Source organism: Colossoma macropomum, unplaced genomic scaffold, assembly GCF_904425465.1.
Source record: "Colossoma macropomum unplaced genomic scaffold, Colossoma_macropomum, whole genome shotgun sequence".
NCBI lineage: Eukaryota > Metazoa > Chordata > Actinopteri > Characiformes > Serrasalmidae > Colossoma > Colossoma macropomum.
In genome coordinates this window covers 35,395,191-35,404,222 of record NW_023494803.1, presented here as the reverse complement: position 1 = coordinate 35,404,222, position 9,032 = coordinate 35,395,191, and positions in this window count along the sequence as shown.

Here is a 9,032-nt window from a genome sequence, read left to right as displayed (position 1 = left end):
ATGGGGAAATGTTAGGGTGAAAGGTTCCATAAACACAGACGAAATGCAGGTTTAAGAAGAATAAAGAGCATGTTATGTTAAAGAGTCTGCAGGATGAACGTCTGCCTGTATGCTTGTACGCCTGTATGTCGAGGGGTTAGTAACATATCTGAAGACCTTCCTCTGTTCTAGCTACATCTATCTGCATAGCTGGAAGCGTGAGGTCAGAGAGAGATGACTGGGCCTGAAGCTGTGCGGCTCATGCCAAGTCTGCTTCTGTGCGTTTGCGTCTGAAGTTAGTATCTTTAGCACTCTTTCATCTTTAAATAGTGTGAATGTGTGCCAGCCTTGGCGTGCAGGAAAACACAATTATAATAACAGATGTTCATGTAATTTAGTCATTTTAAACCTATTGTTTAGACTCGTGAGACATAGGCCTGAGCATGCCCGAGCCTACGCAGAGGCACGGATGTGACAAAATGAACATTTTGGTTTCCAACATGCTTGCCATTCATATTTTCAATAGTAGCCTACATGTACTTGCCTCAGCAGTTGCTTTGAGCGGTGAAAGCCTTTGTAGTCTGAGCCATGAAAACACCTTACTGTCAAAACACTGGTTCTGTATTCTAGCATGCTGAAATATGCAGCGGTGCCTTTTCCAAACAGTTTTTATAGGATTGAGGAGCATCACTGAGAGAAAAGCTCTCGTTAGGAGAAGTGCTATCGAGAAGAGCTTTTGGCACCCCACCAATACAACATCTAGTGCAAACTGTTTCAGAACAAACATCATTAAAGGGCGAGTCTCTACTCTCTACGCAGCCGGTTTAGTTTAGAAATGCACTTTGGCACTCAGAATGAGAATGAGAACGAGTGAGTTACGTCCCTCTGTGCATTCGTTCTGGGCAGACAAGGTAACATAGCCAGAATGGAGCATGGAGCAATGGGTCTTGTACAGGCTCAGGATGCTAACGGTATGTTTATACTTAAGTTTGTGCATTTGTCTTTAATGCCAGGTAAGTGCTTAATGTTAGTGTCATACTAACTAGCATTAAAGTGATTGCATGTGGTTGGTATAGTGTACTAGGTAACACCTCTGCCTTCTACACTGAAGACTGCAGTTCAATCCCCCACCTGGGTAATCACCTTGCCCTACACTGATAAGAGTCCTTGGGCAAGACTCCCAACACTACCTGTGTAAAATGTAGCTCTGGATAAGTGCGTCTGCCAAATGTAATACAGTCCTTTTATTAAATTCAGTTGCACCACCAATCCATAAGCAACGCCTTAAATGGAAAGGATTTTTTTTTAATCTGCAAAATTCAACAGTTGAGATGTAAACAGAGTCATTCAGTGTGGTCTGTTATGAAACGATACATTGCTGAGGAATTTACAGACTCTGATCTCTTTCCAGTGGTGGTGACAGGAACCAGGAGTCACCATGTCTGCAACACAAATATAGTCATTTTATTTGCTTTTCAAAACCACCAACCTACACTTGTTTTCTGAGCTTTTATATATAATATTGATTATGGCAAAATGGTGGTAAATCCAAACAACAACAAAATAGTCTTCCTTGAGGAATATCTTGCCTTATAACGGCCTGTATGTACCTCTCTGCCTTAAATGTTTAAAAAAGTAAGTTTTAGGCCAGAAGCTTTTTTTAATATTGTGAAATGTATGTGTAACCATTTCTTGTAATAACATACATTTTAAAGGGATTAAACTCTTTGGACATCTGTTTCCTATCACAACCACTGTGAACAATTATGACTCGTTAAGTTTTTCGGGAACGGTGTATTTCACGTCTACGTCACCACTCTGAATCACTTAATTTACTTTTGCAGAAATGTAAAAATATATTGGTGGAATTCCCTTTTAACTAATAACTAACTAATGCATACACAGCATCATTTGAACATGACAATGACGTTCAGAACCAGTTAACGAACACGCGTCATGAACACGGATGGCAGCTAGCGCTGGCTTTTTGCATTCCATGGGAAACATTATCCAGGACAGAAAGATGTGAACAAGTTTAATGTTTCTACAATTGAACCTGTAGCCAGTTTGCTTATTTGTTGTTTTTTTTGTGTTTCCTCATGACACCAATATTTTCTTTAAACGAAGATTTCTGTGAAATCGACGCAACAGTTGGATCAGTCTAGACATTTTGGAATCTGCCAAGTCTGCCGAGTGAGATCCAGAACTGTGGATGTTAGCTGTGTTCTCACTGAACTAGAGCAATGGATGTTTGATTCATGTTTGGAGTTAGAAGTTAAAAGAACATTATTTGGAGCTGAAAGCAAAAATAGCTGGTCACCAGCAAAACCAGTATATCGCTATTGTTGGAACAAAAGCTTGTATCTCTAAAATTGTAACTTTACAGGAGAAGGAAAAAACATACTCTACTTTTAATGTAAGTCAATGGAACCTGGCGTAATTTTGGGCTGTTTATTTTGGTCCATTCATCATGAAATTTACAAAAATTGTAAAAGACAACAGGCATTTTCAAGTTATGTCCAAAACAGGAAATCTGCAAAAATGGAGATCCGAGGTTTTGTTCAGACAGCGGCGATGTTGGTCAAGCAGCATGACCATGAAGTCCACACAGGTCTAAGCTGGTTTATGCTGGTCTCAGCATGACCATGCTGGGTGACCATCTAAACCAGCATCCAAAACACAACATTTGCTGGTTTTGCTGGTGATTAGCATATTAACTTCCATTGCTGCTGACCAGCAGACCAACATCCAAAACTTAACATATGCTGGTTTTGCTGGTGACCAGCTATGCTGGCCTTTGCTGCTTGTTTTTTCTATAAGGGCAGTTGGCCTTGGATCATGTTTTTGTCTTATTCATGCTATCTGATTAACGTTGGGTTCACCAACAACACTTGTTGGGGAAGGTGTAAATATGTTGTAACTACTAAGCTCAAAGTAAAAACTAGTTTGTGTGGTGCAACCTGTTTTGATTTGGTGTGTGTACCTGAAATATTTACGTTATAACTAGCCTATATTTGAATTTAACACACAGCTTGTGCAGCCAGCCTCAGGCATCAGGCCAGACAGTTCTTAGTGTGTAGTTAAACAACCACAAACATACAGCGTGAAGTATTTTACTGGCTGTTTATCATGTCTTCTGCTGCTCATGGGGAGTTAATGGTGCTGTTTCAACATTAAAGCAATAGTTTGCCACAAAAGTGAAATAAACACCTTGTTTCAAATGATCAGCCAAGACATTTTGGTGAGTTTTGGTTCTGTAGTTTTGCTCTGTAGCTAGGAAAAACTAGCATATCACTGCTGTCGGAACAAAACCTTGTATCTCCATTATTCAGTTTTTGACATCATTTGTGAATACCTCTTGCCCTTTACATTGTGTGTAAATTTCATGATGAATGGACCAAAAGAAGCAGCCCAAAATGACTTGGAAAAAAGTCTGGTTCCATTGACTTACATTAAAAGTAAAGTTTGTTTTCCTGTAAAGTTACCATTTTGGAGATACGAGGTTTTGTTCCTACAACAGCGATATGTTGCGTCTTGGATGCTGGTATTCTAGGTCACCAGGTAACCAGCTTACACCAGCATGGAATTCATGCTTGTCTATCCTGGTTTTTCCAGCAGGCTGAAAGGCTTAAGTAGTTAACAAGTACTCGAAGCTTAGCCATTAGGTTAGCCTCATGCTAACTGTATGCCTAAATCATCAAACACTCCAAATGTGTGAGTTGTTAAGTATTCTCACACTGTAAAAAATGGATCATCAATTCAACCTAAAAAAAGTTACTTCTTGTTGTTAGAAGTAAATTAAGTAGCTTTATTCAACCTAAATAAATACTTTGAATGAATGATTCTTTCAATCAATGTAAGCTTTTGAGTTGAATAAAACTAGTTTATTTACTTGTTACTGCATGAGGTATTTTTTTGAGGTTGATCTAAAAAATGTTTACAGCGCAAACAGACTAAAAATGGAAAAAAGTGCAGACAAAATTCTCCAAGATGGCTGCTACTCTCTTTGGCTATGCTAGCCTATGTTTAGCCTATGCTAGCCTACTACATGTGTATAGATAACAGTATGTCAGAAGTCTATTTAAGATTACTGAACAACTTGACATAATTTGAGGGAAGTGTGTGAAGATTTGCACTTGCAGTTAGTACAGTGCTAATTGAGCTGTTAGCTTCTGTTTGTTAGCTACATTAGCCTCATAGCTCCAGTACAAAACTAAAGAAGCAAACTTTGGACATCAAACATGTTTGGGCTGATCCACTGCATTTGGGTTAAACTGTGTAAACTTATTTTTGGGTCAAAAGACAAAAAATATAATGAGCAGCCGTGGTGACCCAAAGCTGAGGTATAAAGCGCACCCCTGTGAAATGAAGCGCAGACCCCTGTGTCCCTGCTCCCCATCTTCTCTTTTCAGGATGTGGATCCCCTTGGGTCTTCTGCCTCATTGAGGGTAATTACCAGGGGGCCACCATGGCTGTCTTTGAAGGACAGAGTCCTGCGTCCCTGAGGCCACAATTACCTCCAGCAAAGTCTACATTAGAGAGCTCTATCACATTTCTGAAGAGCGATATGCAGCCATGCATGCCGCCTATCATAAACACTGCTCTGCTGCTGGAGCTCTTTCTGTGCGTCACTTCTGTTTTTTTCCCTATGATATCAAAACTAACGTAGGACTAAAGTAGCAGATGTTGATGTAATTTTGCCATTTTGTACAAACAATAATGTCCTTTATTTTCCCCAGAGCCCAAATTCTTTTTTCTAGAGGCTGATTTTGTTAAAGAGGATTTTCATTTATTTATTTACAACCCCATTTCCCAGTTGGGACGCTGTGCAAAATGTAAATAAAAACAAAATTCATGGATGTGCAAATCATTTAAAGCATATATTTAATTGAAAATAGTACAAAGACAACATATCAAATGTTGAAACTGAATTTTATTGTTTTTTGAAAAATATATGCCCATTTTGAATTTGACGCCAACAACACGTTCCAAAAAGGTTGGGACGGGGCAATAAAAGGCTGGTAAATTTGTGTAATGCTAAAAAAACACCTGGTGGTTGATTGGCAACAGGTCAGTAAAATGATTGGTTATGAAAAGAGCATCTCTTTTGAGGCTGAGTCTTTCAGAATTTAAGATGAGGAGGGGTTCACCACTGTGAAAGACTGCACGAGCAAATAGTGCAACAATTCAAGAATAACGTTTCTCAACATAAAATATCAAAGAACTTTTGCTTTTCATCATCTACAGTTCATAATATCATTAAACGATTCAGAGAATCTGGAGAAATCTCTGTACACAAGGGATGAGGCTGAAACCAGTATGATTCTATAGTGGAAATCACTGCATGGGCTCAAAAACACTTCTGAAAACCACTGTCTATGAAAACAGTTTGTCACTCCATCCACAAATGCTAATTAAAGCTCTAAAATCCAAAGAAGAAACCAAATATAAACAGGATCCTGAAATGCTGCCATCTTCTCTGGGCCCGAGCTCATTTAAAATAGACTGAGGGGAAGTGGACAAGTGTCCTGTGGTCCGACGAATCAACATTTGAAATTCTTTTTGGAAATCATGGACACTGTCCTCCGGGCTAAAGACCACTCAGCTTGTTATCAGTGCAAAGTTCAAATGCCAGTATTCATGACAGTAAAGGGGTGCATTAGTGCACATGGCATGGGTGACATGCACATCTATGAAGGCAGCATTAATGCTGAACGATATATACATATGCTGCCATCCAGATGACGTCTTTTTCATGGAAGGCCTTGCTTATTTCAGCAAGACAATGTCAAACCTCATTCTGCATGTATTACAACAGCATTGGTCTGTATTAAAAGAGTCCTGGTGCTAAACTGACTTGCCTACAGTCCAGACCTGTCACCACTGAAAACATTTGGCTCATTATGAAATGAAAAATACAACAAAGGGGACCCTGAACTGATGAGCAGCTGAAATCCTATGTTAAGCAAAAATGGGAAAACATTTCATTTTCAGAGCTACAGCAGTGTCCCAATCACTTACAGAGTGTTGTTAAAAGGAGAGGTGATGAAACACAGTGGTAAACAGGCCCCCATCCCAACTTTTTTGGAAAGTGTTGTTGGCATCAAATTCAAAATGGGCATATATTTTTCAAAAACAATAAACTTCCTCAGTTTTAATATTTGATATGTTGTCTCTGTACTATTTTCTAATACGTATAGGGTTTAAATGATTTGCACATCCATGAATTTTGTTTTTATTTACATTTTGCACAGTGTCCCAACTTTTTTGGAAATGGGGTTGTATTTGTTTGTTTGTTTATTGATTTATTGGAGGGTGGGTCTAGTACTTCATCTACTCTCAATGTCCTGAAATAATTCTTTGACTTTCAGTTGTTTTCATGCCTTGATGACTCTAGAGGGTAAAATCTAGGATTTGGGAAAATATCTGCAGTTTTGCAGGCATGTGAGAGAAGAGAGCCAGTCTTACCGGTTCCGCTTTACATTGTTGTCAGCAGCTTTACTGCCATACAACTGGAGGGCAAACTGCATACTAAATACTTTCAGCGACCCCTGGATTGGCCAGCTAAGGAATCATAAGCAAGTTAGTCTGAGTACCTGAGGGATCCGTTTTGCATTTCAGAATATTCCCACCAATACTGCATCTCACAGTCTGACTGAAAATACCTTTAGAGCATCAGCAGCCCATAGCAGCAATAAATCATGGGGAAAAGCATACAGAGTGAAGGAGGCCTGAGGCAGACTTGGTGTAGAAATGCAAGCAAAAGTTTGTATCCATAATACAAGACGTTCTCTCCTGTTATCTAATGCTGAAAGAGGCTCAAGTGTAGAGAAATGAGGATAATTCCATGTCAGATTAGCTGAACAGAAATCCTGTTGACACTAAAGCCACTGGATTCAGTAATTCAAAGTAAAACAACACCAAAAAAGTCTGCCATAAATAGGTAATATAATTAAGTGCAATATCTTCATCAAGAGACTGACTATGGACGATGGAAACCAATCACTTTATTTAGTACATCTCCCTGTATCAACACTCTTTGTCCATTTTATCAGCTCCTATATAGGTGCACTTTGTAGTTCTACAATTACAGACTGTAGTCCATCGGTTTCTCTGCATAGTTTGTTAGTGCCCATTTGCCCTGTTCTTCAGTGGTCAGGACCCCCACAGGACCACCACAGAGCAGGTATTATTTGGGTGGTGGATCATCCTCAGCACTGCAGTAACACTGACGTGGTGGTGGTGTGTTAGTGTGTGTTGTGCTGGTACGAGTGGATCAGACACAGCAGTGCTGCTGGAGTTTTTAAACACTGTGTCCACTCACTGTCCACTCTATTAGACACTCCTACCTTGTTGGTCCACCTTGTAGATGTAAAGTCAGAGACAATAGCTCATCTGCTGCTGCACAGTTTGTGTTAGTCATCTCTAGTCCTTCATCGGTGGTCACAGGATGCTGCCCACAGGACGCTGTTAGCTGGATATTTTTGGTTGGTGGACTATTCTCAGTCCAGCAGTGACACTGAGGTGTTTAAAAACTCCAGCAGCACTGCTGTGTCTGATCCACTCGTACCAGCGCAACACACACTAACACACCACCACCACGTCAGTGTTACTGCAGCGCTGAGAATGATCCAGCACCCAAATAGTACCTGCTCTGTGAGGGTCCATGGGGGTCCTGATCATTGAAGAACAGGGTAAAAGGGGGCTAACAAAGTATGCAGAGAAACAGATGGACTACAGTCTGTAATTGTAGATCTGCAAGGTGCTCCTATATTGTAAGTGGAGCTGATAAAATGGACAAAGAGTATAGAAACAAGGAGGTGTTCCTAATAAAGTGATTGGTGAGTGAATGCAAATTACCAGCATTGAGCCACATTATAAACGTAGTCCATGATTCCTGTAACTTCAGTGTGAATGGGCAGAGCTTTATTTGCTATAAATTTCTCACTCTCAGTTATTTGTGTATTCTGTATTTATTTGTTCCTGAACCACATTGATTCAAATCCTGTGGTGGCATTTCCCTGTAGGACCATGTCCAGTAAGGAGCCCCTCCCTCACTAAAGGAGTAAAATAGCTCTACAAGGTGTGCCAAATGACATTACCTTCCCAAATCTACTAATTATAGTGCCCCACTTCCATTGTTTCCCCATTTATGCCTTTCGGAACAGCGTTCTCCAGGGGGAGGAAGCCATGCAATCTCAATCAGTGTAGTAATTTTCATTCAGCCACCCTTTGTTTGTCTGGACCCTTTCTCCATTCCCAAGAAAAGAAAGAGTGCGTGGCTATTTATACTGCTTGTGTAGAACAGGTTGTTTGTGAAATTCAAAGTGTTCAAGTTTCGTTCTGTCACTTTGTCTTAGAGTTTGTTTATGCGCCTCTAACTAATTGAGCATAGTCTTTGTTATTGTAGAGCGAGGCACGTTTTTTTCAAGCCAAGCAGTGTCTGCATTTGGGTTTATTAATAAAAAAAATAAATAAATAAATCCATGATATTGTGGTTCTTGCAACAGTTTGTTGCTATAACATTGAATTGTTGGTCTATTTCATTGGTTCCCATCTATTCACCAATAAATAGCTTTCCTGGGCTGATAATTGGCTCTTTTAAATCCTGGAAATGTCCACTCACCAGTTAATGGTCATGTAAAATGTCAGACACTGTGTTTAAGATCCTGTGGCTGAAGCAGGGCTGAAATAGGCCTGGCTTTGTTCCTCGGTTCTACACTACTGTGAGATGAGGTTTCACTAAAGGCTTTCCCATGGAAATCTATACTGAGGAGCCCTCACATTATGAGGAAGAGCACTGAGCTCCATTCACACTCTAAACCACAGTAACCTACACCAGCTCAAACTGTGGACTCTTTGAAGAGGGAGAAAGAGAGAAAGATGTATAGAGAGGAAGAGCCAGAGAGTGTCCGGAAGAGCAAGAGAATGAGTGAATGAGTGCACATTGTTCTCAGTTTTTAAAGACGCTCTTTAGAACAGCTGTTGCTGTTTGTAAAACTGTTGTAAATGCTGCTTTTGTAAAAATGGAACATGAAGCATTTTGTCATAGT